Source organism: Nelumbo lutea, chromosome 2, assembly GCF_056320005.1.
Source record: "Nelumbo lutea isolate HS-2025 chromosome 2, American lotus-T2T, whole genome shotgun sequence".
Taxonomy (NCBI): Eukaryota; Viridiplantae; Streptophyta; class Magnoliopsida; order Proteales; family Nelumbonaceae; genus Nelumbo; species Nelumbo lutea.
In genome coordinates this window covers 114,545,796-114,570,665 of record NC_142685.1, presented here as the reverse complement: position 1 = coordinate 114,570,665, position 24,870 = coordinate 114,545,796, and the positions used below count along the sequence as shown (strand labels likewise).

The following is a 24,870-nucleotide window of genomic DNA, read 5'->3' as shown; positions in this document are numbered from 1 at the left end:
GCATGATACGTAATATTTGTTTTATTTTCTTAAAAATAAGGAACGTGTGCATACCAAACTGGATTAACTGCTATAATCCAAGTCTACTTTGCAAATTGAATTCATTTTCCTGCAAAAATGGAACTCTACAGCGTTAGAACCTGGCCTACTAACCCGATAACGTCTCCTCTTCTTGCATTTTAGGTATGTGGCCTTCCAACTGACTACATTCTAGAATTACCTAACCGACTAAATTCGAATGAGGGGTTTCGGTTTGTTGAAATATAGGTATGTGACCTAGTAATTCAATAAACTCTCCCCTAGCTGAAGTATTGTATGGCCACGTGTCTAAATGGTGGATATATATATATATAATAAATTGATGGAGGATGATTTGGTCCAACCTACTGAGATGATGACACGTGGACCTGACTCAGCACGAGCAACAGCTCAGCAGCCTGGCTTGACTACGATCGAGTAACGAGTCTGTAGAACAGCTCGCTACGTCATAGCTCTCTATAGGGGGAGCTCGCTACAACACGAGCTCTAGATCCCCCGAGCTACTGAGAAGGGAATACTCCAAGATTATTTCAGCTTGCGAGCTAGGGAAACCAGCTCGCTCCAGCACCTGTGCAGAAGAACTGCCCCAAAGACCAACCTTGATGAGGGTCACCTCAAAGTACCCCTAAGAGCTTGCTACAAGGTAGCTCGCGGCAAGGATAGCCCGCTACGAAGTAACTTGTGACTGTGATGCAGCGCTCTCAGGAAGCTTCAATCTGACAAGATTGTACTCGTCAGATTGTGCCACGTCTCTTGACTGACGGCGTAGTCCTTGCCCGATTGACAGTCTGCATGATGTCTCTCGACAGATGGTGGCATGCCTATCTCTTCAGAGACGTGTCACTCAGCCAAGCAGGTAGTATGTTGTAACGATCACTTGCGCAGCCCTGGCAGGTAACGGCTGCGACAGGAGCCCAGTGGCGATTACGCCTGATTTGACAAGAACGCGCCTCTAAAAGCCCTTAAAGTAGAGAGACAGACTCTCTCTCTCGGAATTAGATCTGAACTTGCACTTTTACTTGCTCACGAGCTAATCTCGAGACGTAGTGATCCAGTGTGATCTACACTCTTAGCCTTTTGTATTCTCTTTTCTTCCTCCCCAGCGTTCTAACTTGAGCTTCGGAGTATTCCCACTGGGTAAATCCCCGGGAATCTTTCTTCTTCATCTTCTCAGATGTCGTTCATTGCCAACAAGGAGCCAGTCAGCAGCCAGGTAGGAATGCCTGGATCGTGCTGCATCTTTCCTGCAAAAATGGAACTCTACAGCGTTAGAACCTGGCCTACTAACCCGATAACCTCTCCTCTTCTTGCATTTTAGGTATTGGCCTTCCAACTGACTACATTCTAGAATTACCTAACTGGCTAAATTCAAATGAGGGGTTTCGATTTGTTGAAATATAGGTATGTGACCTACTAATTGAATAAACTCTCTCCTAGCTGTAGTATTGTATGGCCATGTCTCTAACTGGTGGATATTATATATATATATATATATATATATATATATATATATATATATCTTTACCCTTCACTTGTACATATACCCTCGCATTAGTTTCATTATAAATATTGAGAATTCTCTCTCAACCTCTAAACCAACGAGTCGGTGTTATAACCTTAGTTGGTAAGATCTCTGACCTATTGTAGTAGACACCTAGGATCAAATCCCATTGCCACAAGGTTGGGCCGTTGGGGGACATAAGGCGATGGGGGAGCTTATGCTACTATTTGATAGTCCATTAATGGTGAAGAGGAATTTGAATTGGACCTCATGCAATATGTTCTTGGAGGGCTTGGACTTGACTACGACTCTCATCACTTCTACTTTAGGCTCTACTCATGATCATCGTGAGATTAGTTGAACACACTAGCTAGGCTCTTATTTGAACTACTAATATTGCTTCTGGAGGTGATTATAAGAATATAAAGTTTGGCTTTGAAAGGAGAGCAGCCAACATTGCTACATCTCTTTCAACATTTCTTGGAGAATGAACATCTATTAAAATGGCATCACCCCTCACCCAAAATTGTTTCCATCTATTATTTTAGAAAATAATTTTCCTTTGTCTTTCAATCACATACTTGATTTTTGTAGTCATTGCCTTATGTGCAAATCACATAAATTTATTGTTGGGCTCACAAGAACCACACATAGGATAAAACTATAACAATAAAATAGTAACCAAAGAGAATTCAATTGCAAAAAGAAGAAGAAAGAAGAAAAGAAAAAAGAAATCCAAGTAAAGACAAGGAGAAACAAGCACCACCAAGAACCTTACATGGTTCGACCTTAATGCCTACATCCACGGGAGAGACAAAACTTTTCTTCATTATGAAAGAAAAAGAAATAAAACATAATATCTTGTGGCATGTAATCCAAACCAACTCTTAACTCTTGTGCATCTGTTCTCCCTTTTCTCTCTTAACTAAAAGAACAAAACAAGAGAAAAAAACTCATTTTTACACCAAGAGAACCATTCTTCTCTCAACCTCTCATTTTTTCTTCTCCTACAAAAAAAAAAGAGTAAACTTCCCTATTCTCTAAACCCTACAAACAAAAGAACACTCTTAAATGTAAAACCCACTTTAACCTAAAGAAGGGAAAACACCAACCATTAGATTATACAATCCTAAGAATCTCTACCTTGTGTTATTTTTCAATGATTTCGAAGATCTTCCATTTATATCTTCCGTTATTTGCAAATACCACAAATATCCATTGGTTTAGAGAAACATTACCAACTACACATAACCTAAATCACTTGGTCCTAACTTTACCTAATTCAAACAAAATAACCAATGCACCTATATAGTTGTACTTGAGTTAATAATCCTAATTAACTCTAGAGAGGGACTTTAATCCTTCCTCTCCTAGTAGAAACATTCCTTTTACCATAATATGTACTTTGAAAATATATAGCACTTGCCTTTGCTACAGTTGTGAAAGAGACTTTCTCTATGGCCACCTTACCTTGTACACTCCAATTTTAGCAATCCATTAAGATCTTGGGGAGCTATTGTACTCCTAGCCAAATGTTACGTTTTCCTTGCTTTTTTTTCTCGTCATCAAGAACATGCCATTGCATATAATTTTCATAACTAATATTGTAGCAAGACCTTACAATCCTTAGAGTCCAACCGACCAAGTGATATTAGATTCATATGCATTTTTTGGACATATGCCATACCACATCTAAAGTGCAAACCACTCTAACTAGCATCCCAACACTTATGATGTCACAATTAGACCCATCACTTAAGGAAATAACCCATGTCTTCTTCTTTTGGAATGTATCAAAATATTCCCTCATAAAATAAATATGCATAAACACCCTTTTTTTTTGCTCCAATAAAACACCCATTTGATGAAATCACTTATTTGGAGAATAAATACACATGCCTTTGGAATCATTAGCATCTCATCATTTGATGTAATCACTACACTTTTATAGATTCATCTCCACTCTTTTTTTTTGTGTGTGTGTAGGACAATCTCTCTTTATGTTACCGAACTCCTTACATCTATAACATTGTACCTTACCACATATAACATTTAGGGGTGTAAAGGATGGCATTTGAATTGGATCAAGCAATACCCGAATTCGAATTTGATTAAAAAATTCGATATCCGACGGATATTGAAAATTAATATTCGAATTCAAATCTGATTAAATATTTGAGTATTCGATTCGATTTGAATTTGACTAATTAATTATTTTAGGTAATTAATAAATATATAAAATAAATATTTTCTTTATATAAAGTATATAAATTATTTATATAATTTAATTGTTATATATAAATTATATAAAACATTTAAAAAATTTATGTATTATATATAATAATTTAATAATCGATCGAATTTGGATATTTATCGAATCAAATCAGGTCATATCCGAATTCAAATCTAATTAGCTATTCAACACGAATAGGATATCCGAATTCGACCAGTTAGATATTTGAATTATCCAAATTCGATTCGATTATGTAGAATCTCGAATTCAAAATCATATTTTTGAATACCGTTGACACTAGGGTTGATCATGGGCTGGGTTGGGTCGAGTCCAAGCCGAGCTTTGCACTTATGATAAGGGCTATAATTTAGGCTCGGGTGTTAACACCCAATTTTTACTCAGTCCCTTCTTTAACCCATCTCCTACTTTCCCGATGTTCGATTGGACCACACCAATCACTTTAAAACATGCCTAAACTCTAAGAAACCAAATTTTAGCCAAAATACCCATAAATCCACCATTAAATCTACTTGATTTCCTTTTGATGGTCTTGATTATCCCACATCACCATACCTGATCCCCGATCAAAATCCATCGCGTGAAACAAAATCCTCAAACAATCAATCATGCAAAATTTCAACGCCAAATTCCTAGATTCAGCCAATCATCCATCAGAGATCCCATTCCGACACGTAAGAAACTACGATGCTCCTCGAACCTAAAACTCGTGATCTGTACACACCTAACATGATCAAACCTTCCTAAAGCCTCATAATCTCAATCCATACCTACCCACCAAATTTTATCCCAAAATTCCCTCATTTGACCTAACATCAAGCTTGGTTTCTATTTTGGCAAATCTTATTGATAAAAAATTCACCTATCACAAACCTCCATTATCCAAGCCTTATCTGACCAATCAGACCCCATCACCATGTTCAGTGACCCAAAGAATCCCAGCACATCAAATTTAATGACTGAACACCTCCATTTGATCGTTGAAAAAGCAAGATTCCATTCCAGACCCTCTTGTAAATTGAAAAACCATAAGCTAAGACCATGATCTGAACTAAATTAGTCAATCCACACATTTGATCAAAGAGTCATCACTTCCACCAGATTTGGGATGTTTGAAAATGCCTCCCCACCAAATTTCATTCCAAAATTCCCCTATTTGACCCTTAATCAAACAAAGATAGAGAAATCTTATTGATCCAAACTTGTCAGCCACAAATCTCAATCTTCCCAATCCCATTTGTCTAATCAGACCTCACCATAGTGTTCAGAGACCCAAAAAACCCCAACACACCAAATTTTATTATCAGATTTATCCGTTTGACCATTAAACTAGAGAGATACCTTTTTGACGCACTCGATTGAACCACCACATCAGCTGTCCAACCTAAGATCTTAAGTGGGTGTGGACTGACGTCAGATCCTTACTTAACCCCATTAAAACACTTGGACCAATGATTTTGAGCCTAATAGGCTTAAAAACTCAAAATACCAAACATGCCCTTACTTAAAATCTAGAAAATACAAAATAACATTTAAAAGTTCTTCAAATTTATGTTTTCTGCCACTGTCAGCCCCAAATACGGGGTTACAACGTTTGGCATGCCCTAATCCCTCATTGGACACACAAAACCCATGAGAAACCACCCAAAATCAAGATGATTTGTTGCACAAAGAAGGAATGGTCAACTACAAGCTTATTTCTCTAAAAATCCTTGCCTATTTCGATGAAAAAACTTTGTTGAGCTACAGACACTGTACCTGGACAAGTTTCAGACCCATCTCCCTCCATTTTCTTTATAAATAGAGGCTTAGATTGAGCTTGAAAGGGGGAGTAGGGGAGAGCTTTCCAACTCCTGTAATACACCCAACTTGCTTAAAATCCCGGAATCCTTACAGCCAAGCTCAAGCCTCATCCTTTGTTTTCTAGTCTCAACACCAAAAGCGCCTAGCCTAGCTCCTACCTTGTTCAAGTTTCATTTGAAGTCCATTCGGCTGTTGAAAAGCTTGTTTCAAGGTCGTACATGAGAGGTAAGCCTCTAATTCCATCATCTCTTTGCTTTTAGTTTAGTTTCAGGTTGCTTAAAGCTCTGAAATTTTGGGAAATTTGCATTCCCATTTTCCTTCGAATTGAGAAAAAGAGGTAGAGAGGTGAGGGTCTTTGGGAAACTAGTACCTAAGACCTAATAACATCACCTCAAATCAATTCTGGGCGAAGTTGTGAACATTTTCGCCATATTTTAGGAGCTTTAGATAATATTGTTAGTGCATGTTTCTGTCGGAATTTGAGCCTAAATTACTCCCGTAGTGGGCTGATATAGAAATTTGGAGAGAGGGGTGCCTAACACCTTCCCTCTCCCAATCATTTGAACCCAAAGCCTTTCGGTTCAGTGCCTTTCCTTGGTAGAGAACGTAGTCGCTATCAAGGTCAATAAATCGTTTTTCAAACCCGAAAATGAGGGCCCATTTCCTCTAAAAAATGGGTTACTACTCCAATTCCTTTGAACTGGCCATGAACTTCCCAAAGCTCACACTGAGCTTGGCCCGACCTAGGGCTCGGAGCCTGAAACATAAGCCCTAGTCCAAGTCTACATGGGCCCTGATCGGGTTGGGCCTGATTCTCGGCCAATGTCTTTCATATATAAAATATTACAAATCTATAATACTTTATATTAAATGACATAACATGCATATAAATTTATTTTATACATTATATAATATAAAATATTACATATAACATAAATATACATGTCATGTTATAATATTTAAAATATTAATATATTATAATAAATGTAAAATATACTAGCATATTAATTATAAAATAATAATAAATTAAATTTAAAATAATAAACAAAAACAATAGAAAATTAATATGCTAATAAGAAAAGAATAATAGAACAATAATTTTTTAATAAAATATAATGATAAAAATATTATTAAAGTAATAATAATATAATGACATAGTAATAAAATATTCATAAATTAATAGTAAATACTAAGATATTAAATTTTAAATACTAATAAAAATTTAATAACAAAAGGAAAAGCAAAAATATTATTTATGAAGTAACAACAACAACAACAACAACAACAACAATAATAATAATAATAATAATAATAATAATAATAATAATAATAATAATAATAATAATAATAATAATAATAATAATAATAATAATAATAATAATAGTAATAATTAAGTAGAAATAAAATATTAATATAATATAATTAAACTAATAATAAATTAGTAACATATTAATAAAATAATAATAAATTAATGATAAATACTAAGATATTAATTATTACATACTAATAAAATAATAATAACAAAGTTCTAATAAAATAATATTTATATATTCATAGAATATTAATAAAGTAATAATAAAATAATACATATAGTAATACAAAATTAAAAAAATTCAGTTGATTTCAATTGCAACTCTTAATGAACCAAAACAACTACAATCGAAATTCGATTCTGATTCCAGATTGAACCACAGGCCATAGGAATAGGTGATTCGTTGCTATTCTGAGTCTGATTCCACCCACCCTTATTGTTGAATAAGACGGAAGCACTTATTGTCAAAATTACCCGTCCATAATTATTAAAAAATCGATACTACCCCTGTATGAATAAGATCTTTTTTCTTCACTTGACACTTTACAGTCTAGTGTTTACACTCTCCTGTGACTGGAAGCAGCGGTGGTGAAAGGAGCAAAACGAACCCCAGCGGCGGTGAAAATCTCATCACAGGTTTGTTTTTCAGTTTTTTAGTATTTTCCCGTTGCATTTTCTCAGGTAGTATTTTCCGTCTTAAAGCGTCCCATGCCCTGTATCTTATCCAGTGTTTGTTCCAGGATTTCTTATCTCTGTTTGTTCGATCTTAAATGCGTTATTTGTATCTGTTCTTTTTGTTTGTTTGTTTGTTGTCTTTTTTTCATTGAGCATTAAGTTAGAGAATCATAGGTCATCTGATGTTCAATGTAACTTTTTGGTGAATGGTCTGCAAACACGAGCAAAAAAATTTTGCTCAGACATGCTTTAATGGTAAAGGGTATTGCTGCCTTTAGCACCAAGTTCTGACTTCTGCGGTTAATGTTACCTAGTTTCATCTGTAGAGAAGTAGAGAAGTTGTAATCAAAAGATTCAAAACCATTGAGGCTTGAATTCAGAACCTGATGTCTAAGTTACTGTCCATTCCTATACTTGTCAGTTTCCAAATTTTCCTTGTCCATCTTACATTTATACATTTGTTTGAAAGTTCATTATAGCTCAACAGTATAAGGGGGCCCTTTTATCATGATCTTCAAAGAAGAATATTCATAGTGAACTTAAACTGTCACAGGAACAGAGGGTCCATGTATTGAATACCCAACCAATCTTATACCATGGTCTCTCCTCTCAACCAGTGGCAAAACATTGGGTTGGGGATATAGGTTAGAAGAGATAAGAGAGGGAGGAGATGAAGAAATCAGTGGAGAGAACAGAATGGTCTCTCCCTCAATCAATTAGCTTGTATGGATGAAAATAATCATGGGTAGAACGAGAAAACTACCCTTACATAAAACTGACTTTAATTATTAAAAAAATATTTAAATAGAATACATGCTTCAAGCCTAAAGAGTTTGTAGATCATGGAAACAAATCAAGGAAAAAATGGAGGAGGACATCAAGCAGTGTGGACACCTGAACTACCTAAAGTATTTGTTGAACTTTGCTTAAAACAAGTCTTAGTTGGCCATACCAACAGCTACCAGCATTGACAAGTTTGGCTGGGATCAACCATTGAAGAGTTCACTGCAATTAATGGGAAACATTGTGACAAAATATAGATGAAAAAATCACTAGGATGCAACTAAAGTGGTTGGAAGATTTTCCATATGGTCACATACAATGGGCCTGGATGGGATCCTGTGAATGAGACATTCACAGTAGGAGATGAGTTCTGGGATGAATACCGTAGGGTACAAGTTGTTATTATACCTAAGGTTAAGATTTGTTTTAGGTAAAAAGATGAGTAATCATGCCCCTGTATACTACATACATATCCAAAAGCTGCTCAATTCAGTTACAAGGGCCTCCCTCATTCAACCAATTTGGATATTATATTTGGATCAGCTATGCAATAGCTTAGTTTAGTCTGAACACTTGTTTCTTCTGCTTGGTGAACTTTGATGTTTACTTTCATATGGATGATCATATGTTGAAGTATTACGGTTTAACATAATAGCAATGAGAAGATGGAGAAGTCACTTATTAATAAGTTTTAAAATAGTAACTCTAATGAAAAAGCCACTTATTTAATAAGCACCTCACCAAGCACTCAGAAGCTACTTATTCAACAATCACTTATTCATAAGAATTTATTTGAAAAGACCATTTGGAAACAATAAGCACTCCCAAACACCACCTGAATTTCATCCCAGTTATGTATTGGCAGTGATGGCCGTTATGGTGAGAAAACTGGCAGTTCTCTGCTCTTCTAGCGTAGGATTTTGCAATATGTCTAAGAAGATTGGATGGACCTGGGGACCAGACTTACGTCAGTACTTATCTAAATGTTCATCTGACCAAAAGGTGTCAAGAAGTGTCACAATCAATTCAGGCAAGTTTGCAACAACCTCCCCATTAATTGGTCAAAAGTGCAGCTGAAGTTGCATTTTTTGACTAACTGAAGGTGACATGATTTTTTTCCTGTTTTGGTGTGTATTCATAGAGTTTATGTTTGAAGAACTCCTATTACAAACATAGAGAAATATGCCTGCTTAGCTAAAGCTACATAAATCCTTTATTAGCAAAAATCTATAAATGCACATTGAAGCTTATCATTGTGCAGCTAGCAGCTTGATGAAGCATGGATGCTATTTATTCTTATTCTATCAGAATAGATTTCAAAATCCAGATGAAATGTTATTTGCTCTGTTCTGGTTCAGTAGTGGTTACTGGTTATATATGTGATATTTGTAAAGGGGGAGTTATTAGTTGAGTTTGCTATTCTAAGTAATGAGTTTTGGATTCCAGTTCCTAAATTACTTTAATAGGGCTTCCAGTATCTTTCTTTTTATAACCGACTTTCACTTGCAAATGCTCCAATTTCAAAATCAGAATATGATTGTGGTTCAGATTATACAGACTTTCATAGGTGGCATAATGATAGTGGCTTTGTCCACAAATCAGCACAGGTCGATCCGGCTACACTCATAGAAATTGGTGCAGTAGTTCATCCAAAATTTTACTTGGTCAGCATGTCCATATTGGATCAGGAGCTGTTATAGGAGGTGCTGTTGTTTTGGGGATTCGACAAAATAAGGTACAGTTTCTTCTTTATGCTATAACCATATTGGTCTTTGTGATTGTGAGTGCATTATAATAACACGATTCTTACAGCTTTAGTATAGAATCAAACCACAAGTTCAGAATGGCAATGGATGCTTTTGATGTTCCTTCATGTGTATAGAGCTTAAGTTCATGTTCATCCGGAGCCTGCATTTTTGGCAACCAAAGAATATACTACATGCATAACTGCATATTGCCGTATAGTTAAAATCTTGAAATTGCTTGTAATCTGAACATAACGCTAGCTGGTAGTTTAGGACATTTTCCAATGAAGCAAGGTCTATTCCTATACTCTCTTTTCCTGAATGAGACTAAAAAGGACATGTTTGAAATATAAAAAAATACCTGAACATTCACAGTTTAACATAGGAAATAGTCCTTGATAGAGTGGATGCAAATGCCAAATCAATGGATAAGGCTTTATTGAGTTGATACTTTATATTTTCTTTTCTTGATTCGTTTAGCCAACCCCAAATGGATGGGTAAAGTTTTGTTCAGTTGATACTTATTATTTTCTTTTCCTGACTCATTTAGCAAACCCAAATAGATGGATAAAGCTTTGTTGAATTGACAATTGACAGCACTAAAAAGTTGACACTTGGCAGCATTCTGTTGGAGGTCTATTGTTGAGACCCAAACACTCCTTCCAGAACCCACTAGTGGAGTGGAGCAGGCCACCACCCATCAGCCATTCACAAGGAGACAGAGAAGACAGGCGACAGAGCCCCAGAATTAGTTACACTCAGAGTTGGTTACTCTGCCGCCAGAGGATATTCCATCCATGTTATCTGCCAGAGCTAGTTACCCAGAAATCAGAGGATATTCCCTCTGATATTACACCTGTAGGCCAGCTATATAAGGCCATCATCATATAATGAAAGCAATGAATGATTCTCCTTTAATTGTCTTCTCCCTGAGTCCAGTTTATTCCTTCCTTCCCTTCTCTTTTTCTCTCCATCTTCTGTTTCAGGAGGTCAAGCCTCCCTCGAAGAGGCTTCCGAGGTGAGCGGAAACTCACCATCTAGTTACTGTCCATTACCTTTATAATAAGCCCTTAGACGATACTGATTTCTAACTCAGTTTCACAAATAATTTCAAAGAATTGCTTGTTCAACTTCTTTCTCTCTCACTAAGATTGTGCAATATAGAATAGATACCTTTCTTTTTTGAAGAGTAAGGAAGAAGTTTTATTAAAATGGAAAAGAAGGATACAATCCGATTGGGTGTCAAGATAACACCCCACCATTCAAGCACTAGGAAAATAGATTTACATTACAGGCTGGGATCTCTGGAACACCCTAGAAATTTTCCACCAGATCTACACTGTTAATATGGAAAAATTCTGGGAGAACCAAAACCCAGCTTGAAACAAACTTTCTGATTGATGCCACCAAAGCTTCAATGCCTTTTGATTTGTCCTTGAACAACCTTCTATTTCTTTCCTTCCCATCACACTGCGAAAGGAATGCAGTGTTACTGGACTCAACTCCCCGTCGGGACGAGGCTCTGGTTCTACCTCGAGCTATGGTAATTTCTCACAAAGGTCAGTAGTTTAAGACAAACAAAATATGAGGTAAAAAGGTGTATTGCTTTATTCATTCTATCGTTATATAGAGAGGGATCTGAGGGTCGTTACAGGGGAATCATGAACATGATTGCTATCCTAACTAACTACGGAACGACCATCAGGGAGGGAATCTCGCAGTGCCAGCTAGCAACCCAGGTGTAACATCCACACCCCTTAAGCTAACGCCTAGTCCTCAAGGTGTGCATTGGGAAACCTCTGTTGAATCTTCGTCAGTAACTCCCAGGTGGCATCAGTATTGGGAATTCCTTCCCACTGCACTAAAACTTCAGTGATGGCCTTGTTCCGTTGCTTCACCACACTTCGTGCCAGTATAGACTTCGGGTAGGGAAGAAGTGACCCATCTGCCGAAACTGAGGCATGGTGGTATGGGTTCGAGTCGGGTCCCCTACCAACTTCTTCAACCAGGATATGTGGATCACATGATGAATTTTACATCCTTCAGGCAAGGCCAACTTATAAGCCACCTGCCTGACCCTCTTCTCCACTTTGTATGGTCCATAATAATGGGCAACCAATTTCTTAGAATGCCTAGCTGAAACCGAAGCTTGCCTGTATAGCTGTAGCCGGAGAAAGACCAGGTCTCCCACCTGAAATTCCTGTTCAGTACAACATCGATCTGCAAATGCTTTCATCTTTTCTTGAGCTCTGTGTATTTGTTCCTTTATCTTGGCTAAAGCGGTATCTCTGTCATGTAATTCTTCCTCCGCAGCTTGAACTCTTGTAGCACCTGGTATGTAAGTCAGTAAATTTGGGGGTGGATATCCATACACCGCCTGAAATGGGGTGGTGCAAATGGCAGAGTGGTAGGAGGTGTTGTACCACCACTTAGCCAGAGGTAGCCACTGGGCCCAGGTCCGAGGTTGAATCCTTGCAAAGCATCTTAGGTAGCTGTTATGCAGGAGAGAATAATGGAAGAAGAGAGAAAAGAGAGAGAGAAGAAGAGAGAAGAGAGAACTGAGAGCAAATGATACTACTAGCGGCACAGCTTTTTTAGTATATATACTAGGGCGACAACAACTAAAATAAAAAATAGTTAAAGTACAATAGTACCCTTGTGGTACTATACATAGGAAAAATAATAGCTGTTAACACTCCCCCTCAAGTTGGAACATAGATGTCAATCATGCCCAACTTGTCACATAAATCATGATGTCGTGAGTGGTGTAGTCCTTTTGTAAAAATGTCTGCAAGTCGATCTTCAGAGTTGACATAGGGAGTACACACTTCCCCTGTGATAACCTTCTCTCTGATAAAATGCTTGTCGACTTCGATGTGTTTAGTTCTATCATGTAGCACAGGGTTAGCTGCAATGTTTATGGCTGCTTTGTTATTACAGAATAGGGTCATAGGTCTGTCCATTGGAAAAACCAACTCACTCAACAGATTCTTTATCCACATAATTTCAGCCACTCCATGAGACATTGCTCGATATTCAGCTTCAGCACTGGATCTAGCTACCACACTTTGCTTTTTGCTTCTCTAGGTAACTAGATTTCCTCCTATGGAGGTACAATAGCCACTAGTTGACTTTTTGTCATTTAGGGATCCTCCCCAATCTGCATCAGTATACACTTCAACTTTCAAATGTCCGTGCCTTTGAAACAACAAGCCAGCACCTGGAAACCTTCTAGGGTATCGGAGGATTCTTTCTACTGCTTCAAGGTGAGTGGTCATAGGGGCATGCATGAACTGGCTAAGGACACCAACTGCATAAGCAATGTCTGGGCGGGTCATAGAAAGATATAGCAATCTCCCTATAAGTCTTGAAACTTTTCCACATCCTTGATAGGTTCACCTTAGTTGTCACCTAATTTATGGTTAGGATCAATAGGGGAATCAACTGTCTTCACTCCCATTTTTCCTCTATTCTGGAGTAAATCTAGGACATACTTCCTTTGGGAAATGAAGATACCCCTTTTTGAGCGGGCAACTTCAATTCCTAGGAAGTATCTTAGAGGACTTAGATCCTTTACTTCAAATTGTGTGGCAAGAAAACTCTTCAACTTTTGGATTTCATCCTTCCAGTCGCCAGTGATAATTATATCATCAACATATACTATCAAAGCATCAATTTTACCTTCTCCTCTTCTCACAAACAATGTGTGATCAGATTGACATTGCTTGTATCCTTTCTGCTGAATCGCTGCATGGAATCTGCTGAACCAGGTTCTCGGTGATTGTTTCAGCCCATATAAAGACTTCTTTAACCTACACACCTTTTGTTCATTGCCTTGAGCCTGAAAACCAGGGGGCTGTATCATGTAAACTTCCTCTTCAAGGTCACCATTCAAGAATGTATTCTTGATATCAAGCTGATGTAGATCCCAATCAAGATTAGTAGCAAGAGAGAATAAAACTCTAATGGAGTTCATCTTGGCAACGGGTGCAAAAGTCTCTGGTTAATCAACTCCGTACACTTGTGTAAACCCCTTTGCCACTAAACGAGCTTTATACCTCTCCACCGTGCCATCAACCCTATGTTTGACTGTGAACACCCATTTACATCCAACTGGATCCTTTCCCTTAGGAAGATCTACAGGTTCCCATGTGCCACTTTAATGAAGGGCATTAATTTCTTTCTTCATAGCATCTGTCGATTCAGGTACTGAAAGAGCTTCTGCCACATTCTTAGGGATAAGGACACTATCAATGCATGTGAGAAAGGCTCGAAAAGAGGGTGAAATGTTTTCATAGGAAACAAAGTGGGAAATGGGGTGTTTAGTGGTGCATGATCTAACACCTTTCCTATGAGCAATAAGAAGGTCTAGGTCATTAGCAACAAAGCTATCAATTGCAATGGGGTCAGGGACATCAATGGGAATCAAGATACCTTTGTGAGTATGTCCGCCCCCAAAGAGTTTAATGGCATTAGAGGTACAACTTCTGGATTCTCCACAACTCTTGAATTTGGTTGGCCTTTGTGACGACGGAAGAAGACACGAAAAGGAGGAGGATCAGGAAGAGGAGGGAGTTGAACCAGTTTCTCCTCATTCCTACTCTCCCCCTGAGGAGTAGGGAAAAAAGGCCCACTCTCAAAGAAAGAGACATCCATGGAAACATAGAATTTTCGAGAAACAGGATCAAAACAACGGTATCCCTTTTGAGTGAAGGAGTACCTAGGAATACGTAAGGAATAGCACGAGGATCCAATTTTCCACGAGTGGGTGACAAATTTTGGACAAAGCAACGACAACCAAACACACGAGGAGGAATGGGAAGAAGGGGGGCATTAGGAAAGAGAAGCTGATATGGGGCTTTGCACTCTAACCAACGAGAGGGCATACAGTTGATGAGGTAGGTAGCACAAAGGACAACCTCAAGCCAAAAGCGTTTTGGGACATTCATATGGAGTAGTAAACCCCGGGCCACTTCAAGGAGGTGTTAGTTCTTTCTTTCAGCAACACCATTTTGTTGTGGTATTCGGGCACAAGAGCTACGGCGAAGTGAACCACGTGAAGCAAAAAATTCCGTGAGATCACTATGAAAATACCCTCTGGCATTATTTGACTGAAAAATTTGGATTTCAGTTTGAAATTGGGTGAAGACCATCCGCTGAAAATCTTGGATAATTTTTGGTACTTCATCCCTGGTCCACATGGGATATACCCATGTATATCTAGAATAAACATCGATAATGGTAATAAAATGCTTGTAGCCTCTCTTAGATGGTAAAGTAACAGGGCCCCACACCTCAGAATGAACAATGTGTAAAGGAAATTCAGATTTATTATTTTTTGAAAGAAAATGAGTTCTACACTGCTTACTCAATTGACAAGTTTGACAAGAGAAATCTGAAACGAACATTGACTTAAACAATTCTGGAAACACCACTTTCAAAGACTTAAAAGATAAATGACCAAGACGACAATGCCATAAATAAATTGACTCTTGCAGGACTGACTCTTAGACTCTGTGACTTGAAGACCAGCCTTATTGTCTAGCATGTAAAGTCCATCAACCATACATCCTCTACAAATCGTCCTCCCTGAGGTTAGATCCTAGATCACACAGTAAGAAGGGAAAAAGGTCACTGAGCAGTTTAAGGAATTAGTAATACTACTAACAAAGAACAAATTAATGGGAAATTTCGGAACATGTAAAACATTAGAGAGGGTAAGGCCGAGAGGGAGAGAAATGGTTCCTTGACCAGATATGGTAGTGTATGATCCATCATTTAGTCTCCCCTTCTCTCTTCCAGAAAGAAGGTGATAGGTTTGAAAGTAAGAGGACGTACCAGTCATGTGTTTTGACGCTCCAGAATCAATGATCCAGGGAGTGTCAGGGTTATGAAAAGCAACATGGAAAGTTGTGGCAGAGTTACCTGATGTAGACGCAAATGAAGTTGAGGGAGGAGCATCCATCTAACGAATTGCTCTACCATAGAGCTCTAAATGGTCACAAAAGGAATTTATAATATCCTCCCTTGGGTCAGATCCAGATGGATGTGTCTGAGTCACAGTATGAATGGGGGGCTGATTCTCCTGAGTAGCCATGTTTTCCATAGTGTGTTTTCTTGTACCTTGCTGTCTTGACTTTTTATTTATATTTGAACCTTGCTTCTTATTCAGATCTTGAGCCCATTTCGGCTTCTCATGAAGATCTCAGCATGTGTCTCGGGTGTGTCGGGGTTTCTGGATGTGTCTTGTCCTTGTCATCCATCTTTTTCTGAAGATCCCCCTTCTTAGAAGTATTTCCCCCACCGGTAGTAACACTCCCTTTCGCTGTTAATACAACTGCATCTCCTCCAGAACTGTTCATCAAATTCCTTCTTCTTTCTTCTGATTGTACAAGAGCATAAACTTCCTGAATTGATGGAAGATCCTTGCTACCTAGGATATGGACTTTGATAGATTCATATGTAGGGTTCAAACCATGTAAGAAAGCAAACACTCTCTGTTGGGAGACGGGTTTTTTGTACAATTTTGCATCTTCATCACACTTCTAGTCCACACTCTGATAATGATCTAACTCCTTACAGATAGAGGTCGAGTCTGAGTAGTACACAGATAGACACCTCTCCCCTTGTTCACAAGTAGACGATTTTGCCTGTAGCTGGTAGATTTTTGCATAGTGTCACAGTTCCGAATATGTTGATTTTGCTTGTTCCCAGATCTCATTTGTCGTTTCAGCCCACATGAAATTCCTTCTTATTTGAGGTTGCATAGAAACTAAAAGCCAAGACATGACCATTGCTGTTTTCCTGGTTCCATCTGTCATATTCAGCACTCCCAGAATGTGGTTCTTTGATTCTCTCATTAATATAACCTATCTTTCCCATTGCAGTGATGTACAGTTTGATCTCTCTTGACCACTCTAAATAATTTAAACCATCAAGAGGAATAACAGTCATGGGAAAGGATAGGTCCACACCCCCACTCATTCCATTCAGCATTGAGGAAACACCGGATGTAGCAGAATCTTCACCACTCATGATTTCAGATTCAAAAACAACTCTTAAATGGGGTACATAGCCTTAAAGAAATTCAACACTGAGGGGGAATGAATTTTTTTTTTCTTTAGAAACACACCTCCTTTTGTAAAAACACAGGTGCTGTTATAGCACTAACAGGCCATCCCTTGACTTACAACCTCAACACAAGTGTTGCCACAGTGCATACAGGTCATCTCTTGACCTACACATCAACAGGACTGCTGTTACAGCAAGTACTGGTCATTTTCTGACCTTCAGTTCACCATAAAAGCTGCTGTTGCAGCACACAAGAGGTACTGGTCACTTTTTGACCCTCAGTTCACCATAAAAGCTGCTGTTGCAGCACACAAAAAGGTCCTCACGACCTATAGTTTCACAAGGATCAGTCGACCCCACAAAAAAGGAAAGAAAGAGGTGCTGATCACCTCACATCCAATCGGCAAACCTAGTACAGGTTCTGTCCTGGCACACGACCAGAAAAAAAAGGTAAGAGAGAGAGAGAGAAAAGTTGCTTCAGTGTGTGAGATCTTCAATCAGCCGAACAGCAGATGAGGGCGACAGATCTGGAAATCTGGTGCGAAGAAGAAAACAACTGTTCACTTGACTTCTCCTTTCAGATCTGATAGTCCTGCTCTGATACCATGTTATGCAGGAGAGAAGAATGGAAGAAGAGAGAAAAGAGAGAGAGAAGAAGAGAGAAGAGAGAACTGAGAGCAAAAGATACTGCTGGCGGCGTAGCTTTTTTAATATATATACTAGGGTGACAGCGACTAAAATAAAAAAGAGTAAAAGTACAATAGTATCCCTGCGATGCTATACATAGGAAAAATAACAGCTGTTAATAGTAGCCTTCTAGTGTCTTGTTAACTATTTCGGTTTGTCCGTCTGAATGTGGGTGATAGGCCGAGCTCATGTTGAGATGAGTGCCCTGCAACTGGAAGAGTTCCCGCCAATCTCTTCATGTTGAGATGGGTGATAGGCCGAGCCCATTGGTAAATGCAGGGTCTCGGTCTAACCATGCTGGTCGGCATTCCATGGAGCTTGAAAATCTCAGACATGAAGAGTTTTGCCACCTCTTGAGCTGTGTACAGTTGGCTGAGTGCCAGAAAATGGCTGTATTTGGACAACCAATCCACTACTACCATTATCACTGACTTTCTGTGGGAGACTGACAACCCTCTATAAAGTCCATCCAAATGTCACTCCAGTTCCTTTCTGGGATCAGCAAGGGATTCAACAATCTAGGGGGAAGGATGTTTTCTCCCTTGTTTCTTTGACAGGTGTCTGTTATGGGCCCGAGAATAGGATTGCGTCACGGGTCGGTCCACGGGGAAAAGCTCCTGTTTTCCCTTGTTCCTCCCCTTCCTAGCTGAACCTATCTTGGCGTCCTAGAGGGTGATTTGTCCAAGAGATCACTGAACTCTCCTTTTACTCTCTTTCTTGACTGGAAATTTGATATCCTCATTCAATAATGGGGTCTCCTTAAATAGGAGATTACAAGAGTCCTAATCAAAGGGAGTCTCCTTGCTGAATAGGGAGACTTCCAGTTCTATCTTGCTAAGGATAAGATAAGCTAATCCTAATCTGATAAGCTACTAACAAGATAAGATAAGAGCAATAGAATAAGATAAGAACAAGCAAGATGATCTAATCTAATCTAGATAAGGCTGCTGTTGCCGAACTGGGTAGGATGGGAATCATTGAATCACTTTTGCTGCTGGTGGTGGGTCAGGTGCCTGTTGCTGCTGGTGGCGACAGTACGTCTTTCCGAGGAATGCATCCATAACATTACTCCCTTCTTGGACTACGAGCTTGTCCTCAAGCTTGAACTTTGGATATCTGGCGTGGAACTCTGCCAATGGGAGCCATGTGGCTTCAGCCGATGGTAAATTACACCATTCTACCAAGACTTCAACAGTAGCACCAACAAAGAGCTTAGCTGACTGATGGGGAAGCTCAATACCAGTATCATTAGGAAACAAGTTGCCTAAGATGTTGTTCTGAGGTCCTTCTTGAGAGCCATCAATCCCAACACATACAACATTCAACTTCAATAAGTATTCAAACCTCAGAGTAACCAGTTTTGCAGGCTTGGGATTTGAAGCCTCATCATCATGTATATGAAGGATGATTTTAAGAGGATGAGATCGATAGATTCCTGATTGGTCAAGGTTCTCTTTTCCAGTAACCTTCTTTGGCCGCTTTCTCCTTCTTTGGCCCTCCTCTTCCTCATCAGGCGCATCATCCTCCAACTTATTCATTTCTGTATTTGTAGAAACACCATTGTCCTTAATTGCTTGCTAGTGGGCAAAGGCTTGAGCATCCTTCATGCTTCCTATAATATCCAATTCAATACTCTCCCCAAATGCCTCCTTCTGAGCCAGCAATTGTGACTAAATCACATAGAGTGGAGGTAGCAGTAATTCTGCTAAATTTTGCTACTTTAATTTCTTTGTATGCAGAACCCCTAGTTGGTGTTGGACAAGCAAGGATGCTTTCTTCAGAGATTTCGGGAGACTCGAAAGGAACTTCTTTCGGTGTACAATGGTTTCCATAAGGCTTTTCTTGTGTTGCTCCTGTTTCTCATGAAGTTTGCAGAGTTCTTTTCGCCAGAAAAGCTCAAAATTAAGTCGCTTTAGCATCATGTGCTCTGTCTTTTTGATAGTACATATCCTTTAATATCTTGAGGGGCTGAACTGAAAAACTCTTCCTCAGGCACAAGTTCAATATCTGGATACTTTGACTTGAAATCTTTGCGCACCTTTATGGCTTTCACAAAATGAATTTTCTCATACATCAAATTGTGGAGCTGCAATGTAGTGAAATCTATTGGTGCCTTAGGACGTTCTGTTTCTGCTTTAACACGATCCTCTTCTAGCAATATAGAACGATTTACCTTATCCCGGTCATCTGTCCGTTGATTCCGAAAAAATTGCTCGCAGCGATATAGCCAGCCTAAGGGGTCTCCGTTGCCGTTGTACGGCGGGAATTCCAGCCTGCTGTACTTGGGGATGACTGCGGCTACCGGGGCGATGACCTGCTGTTCGCCGGACGACTCCGTCAAGTCTGGTCGGCGGCTGTTTGTGGTTACAACCCCTTCTGGATTCCTCTCCTTATTAGAGAAATACGATTCCAACAAGCGTCGCAGCTCCCGGACATCGTCTTTGACCTCACGAACCTCCACGCTGGTTTCCACAAGCCTATGCTCTAGTTCGTGGACCCTAGATGATAGCTGCTCTAGATCTCCCATGACGGTTGGCTCTGATACCAAGTTGTTATGGGCCCGGGAATAGGATCGCATCACGGGTCGGTCCACGGGGAAAAGCTCCTGTTTTCCCTTGTTCCTCCCCTTCCTAGCTGAACCTATCTTGGCATCCTAGAGGGTGATTTGTCCAAGAGATCACCGAACTCTCCTTTTACTCTCTTTCTTGACTGGAAATTTGATATCCTCATTCAATAATGGGGTCTCCTTAAATAGGAGATTACAAGAGTCCTAATCAAAGGGAGTCTCCTTGCTGAATAGGGAGACTTCCAGTTCTATCTTGCTAAGGATAAGATAAGCTAATCCTAATCTGATAAGCTACTAACAAGATAAGATAAGAGCAATAGAATAAGATAAGAACAAGCAAGATGATCTAATCTAATCTAGATAAGGCTGCTGTTGCCGAACTGGGTAGGATGGGAATCGTTGAATCACTGCTGCTGCTGGCGGTGGGTCAGGTGCCTGTTGCTGCCAGTGGCGATGGTACGTCTTCCCGAGGAATGTGTCCATAACAGTGTCGCATTCCCTTATCCATTCTTTGACCTGTTTTTTTGTATCCTTTCCAATAGCATACCCATTTGAGCTGTTGCATTGTTTTCTCATACCCAGCATGCCCACAACGGCAGGGTGTGCATCTCATCAAACAGACGTCACCGCAGGGGTGACTAGGAACCCAAAATCAGATTTCCTCTCCTCCAAATGACCCTGTCCTTTACTTCATATCTACCTCCAGGTGAAGCTCCAGTCTGTATTTGTTGGGCTAAGGCCAGCATTTCTGGGTCTCTACTTGACTCATCCCTTAATTCTGCAACCCAACTAGGCAGTGGTCGTGAGATGGTCATCAGTGTTCCTTCTTGACATCTGGATAGAGCATTGTCAGCCACATTCTCCTTCCCCCTCTTGTACTTAATTTTGAAATTGTACTCCCATTATTTTACTGAGTAGCCACTGCCGAAATAGGGTGGTGATTCTTTGATTGAGAAGGTATCCCAAACTTTGGTTATCTGACCTCACTAAGAACCTCTGCCCCAGTAAATACTGCCTCCATTTTTGAATAGCTGTAATTACCGCCACCAGTTGTTTATCATACGTAGAGAGCTGCATTTCTGCTGTTCAAAGCCTGGTTAAAAAAAGCAGTTGGCATATCACCTTGGGATAGAACGGTTCCTATGCCTATGTTACAGGCATCATAATCCAAAGTAGAGGGTTGGAAAAAATCTGGGAGGTTTAGAACCGGAGTTGTAGTCACTACTGCCTTTAACTGTACAAAAGCTTCTTCTGCCGCCTGGTTCCACTTCCATTCACCTTGCTTGAGCAAATTTGTTGGTGACCTAGCTATCCGCCTGTAATTTTGGACAAACTTCTGGTAGTACCCAGTCAACCCAAGGAAACCTTGGAGCTCGGTCATGGTCCTGGGTCATGGCCAAGCTTTCATGCTTTCAATCTTGGAAGGGTCAACTTCCACCCCTGCTCCAGATATGATGTAACCAAGATAACTGACTCGGTTCACCCAAGCGAACATTTACTTCTCTTAGCAAAGAGTTGGTGGTGCCTTAAAATATCCAAAACCTCATCCAAGTTCTCTGTATGTTCTTTTATAGTCTTGCTGTACACCAGAATATTGTCCAGGAACACCAGCACCGACTTCCGCAAAAGAGGCTTGAAGACTTCATTCATTAATGCCTGGAAAGTCAAGGGAGCATTGGTCAAGACAAAAGGCACAACCAAGAACTCATAATGCCCCTCGTATGTTTGAAAGGCTGTCTTTCGCACATCCTCTAGTCTAACTTGTATCTGATGATAGCTAGACCTGAGATCAAGTTTAGAAAAAACTTGAGAGCCACATAGTTTGTCCAACAGTTCATTTATTACAAGCATGGGATACTTATCTTTTATTGTCACCCTATTGAGAGATTTGTAATCGACACAGAGCCTACATTTCTCCCTTCTGGGATACTTATCTTTTATTGTCACCCTGTTGAGAGATCTTTTTGCACCAGCAGGACAGGGGAGGCGTAGGGGTTGCTACTTGTGTTGGGATACTTCTGGGATACTTATCTTTTATTACAAGCATGGGATACTTCTGGGATACTTATCTTTTAGAAATCTGCATTTTCAATGATCAATTTTGAAACCAAACCGGACCAGATCTGAAACCAAAAGGGAGAGGGATATACCTGATACGGAGTAACAGTAACTCCCAACGAAGGTGTTCACGCCCAAGGAGAAAACCAAAGACTGCTTCCACCGAAGATGGCACGATGTGACGTGAAGCAGAATCAACAAGACGACTCTTCAGCAAGAACTGAATTCTTCAACAAGAATATGATGAAGGGCTGGTGAGCACGACTTCAGGTTGCCTTTTCTAGCAAAAGGCAATATCAAGAGCTGTTCTTAATCACTCCCACAGGTGGAGATCGAACTGGGTAGGGGCGACAAGAACAGGAAGAAAAGAGCAGAAGACAGGAGCAGTCAAATTGTGTTTTGTCTTCTCTCTTGATTAAGCAGACTGTGAGTTGTGTTTTTGGAGGTCCGCCATGTTAGATAGTTTTGTATGCCCTTAGCTTCAATCAAAATGATGTACTTTATGAGTTTATTGTAAATGAATAAAAATGCATATTTGATTCATGTTCCCTTGGTATGTTTCTGTGTAATACCCTTAAACTGGACACTTAATGAGACTCGTGTTAGTTTAGAATGTTCACAGCCAGTGGGTCAGTCTGGGGAGACCTATCCTGACAAGGCTGACACTGTGGTGCCACCAAGTCGGTTGGGGTGGCTTGTCTCAGCTATCGGGGTGAGACCCTAGGCACATATAGTGTAGGATTAATTGAATCTTTGAACTATACCAGATTTCCAGTATTGCCCTGGACCTTGGAGATTGATGGGCAAAACTAGAAAGTTACACCCGACCCCTAGACTCGATTATGATACTGCACTAGGTTTCGGATTAGGCTGTCTTTGATGTACCAATCAGTGAGATCCTTAGCGGGGGTCAAAACCTGGGTATGTTGGGACAGTCTGAGAAATCATCTAAGTGGGTGATCATAGTGACAGGATCAGCCCCTTTGTCTGACAAAGGTAATGATCGGGGATGCACTCTCACTGATGGAAACCAAGACTGTCGGCAACCGATTTCAATCGTTGAGATTTGTTTTGCAAAATATATTTTATATGAGATATACAAGTATATAAATTATGGTTTCGAAATGATTTGCAAAAGGTTTTAATTCCCGGGATCCATATATGAGAGAGTGCAACACTGTTCCTTGTAGCCGAGGGAGAGGTCCTCTCTTGTCGGGCAGTGTATGATCATTATGGGCTGAGAGGTTAAGTGTAAGACCATTGAGGATAATGCCTGATGGGCTAATCTTGCATCTGCCCACAGTCCCTGGGTGTTACAAGGTGGCTTGGCCCAGGGACCACTTAGGGTAAGTGTTGGGCCCATAGAGCCCATCTGATGGGTTACAGGGGGTGCACTGTCCATAACAGTGTATTCGGTCAGGCCTTGTAACAAAGGCTGGGCTGAACCCATGTGGCTGATGTGTAGATCAATGTTTGGGTCCCACGCCATACAAGGAAGCCCAACTGGGCAGCAGTTTGGAAGGCCAAATGAATACATAACCCTAAATGGGCCTTAAGCCCATTTCGAACTGGGCTAATTTGATTAGTCATTAAGGGGTGAATTCTGAGATAAGATCAACTGATAGGATTGGGCCCACACCCTATCCACTCAGAAAGTCCAAGATCTAAATGAGATTTAGATATGGAAACTTCCTAATTAGATTAGGAGATGGCTGATCTAATCTGCAGATAAGATAAGGATTATCCCTTATCTTAAAGGGACTTCTAATCCGATATGATTTGGGTTAGCAACTCCTAATGGGATTAGGAGCTGATCCCTTTAAGTCTATAAAAGGAAGAGGGGGCGACAGCCTTTACACAACACTACAGACAACCAACAGTCTTGTCTTCAGAGCTGAGATCACAGAAGAGAGAATTATGCACCCTGCAAATACTCTCTAGCCGCCTCCTTCCTGCAGCCGCCGCCTACAACAGTTCGATCTCCATTGCTTGGGAGAAATCAAGATTGGATCTTGATTCCAATCTTTTGGAGAAAAGATTGGTGGGAGTTGTATTCACAAGCCGTCCAGGTGATTCTTGAGAAGGATCAAGTTCTTTTGGAAGAACACTGCTGATTTTGCTCCACCCTGCACTGCGCCATCTTCAGTGGGAGCAGATTTTGGATCCTACTTTGGGCGTGAACACGTCCATTAAGAGATATTATTTCTTTGTATCAGGTATTATCTCTCCCTACTACTTTTGGTTCAGATCTGGTTCAATTTATGGTTCAAGAATGATCATTGAAAATATGATTTTCTAAATAGGGAATTCGATTCCCAGTTGAAGGGAGAGAAAAATTTTTGAAATTCGCCCCCTTATTCTGCAATCTTTGGGCGTCCA

The 24,870-nt window shown here is 39.8% G+C and overlaps 1 long non-coding RNA gene and 1 pseudogene across 1 annotated transcript in view; one reads left to right on the top strand and one right to left on the bottom strand.

Annotated features, from left to right (window-relative positions):
- The first annotated feature begins 7,213 nt into the window (after nucleotides 1-7,213).
- The window catches only part of LOC148872979 (uncharacterized), a 32,030-nt gene continuing 14,373 nt past the window's right edge, over nucleotides 7,214-24,870 (top strand). The window contains exons 1-2 of the long non-coding RNA XR_016106696.1: nucleotides 7,214-7,542; nucleotides 9,922-10,099. This is a non-coding gene — a long non-coding RNA (uncharacterized LOC148872979). The remainder of the gene's footprint in view (nucleotides 7,543-9,921; nucleotides 10,100-24,870) is intronic.
- LOC148872980 (THO complex subunit 5B pseudogene) lies at nucleotides 10,171-20,394 on the bottom strand (annotated as a pseudogene).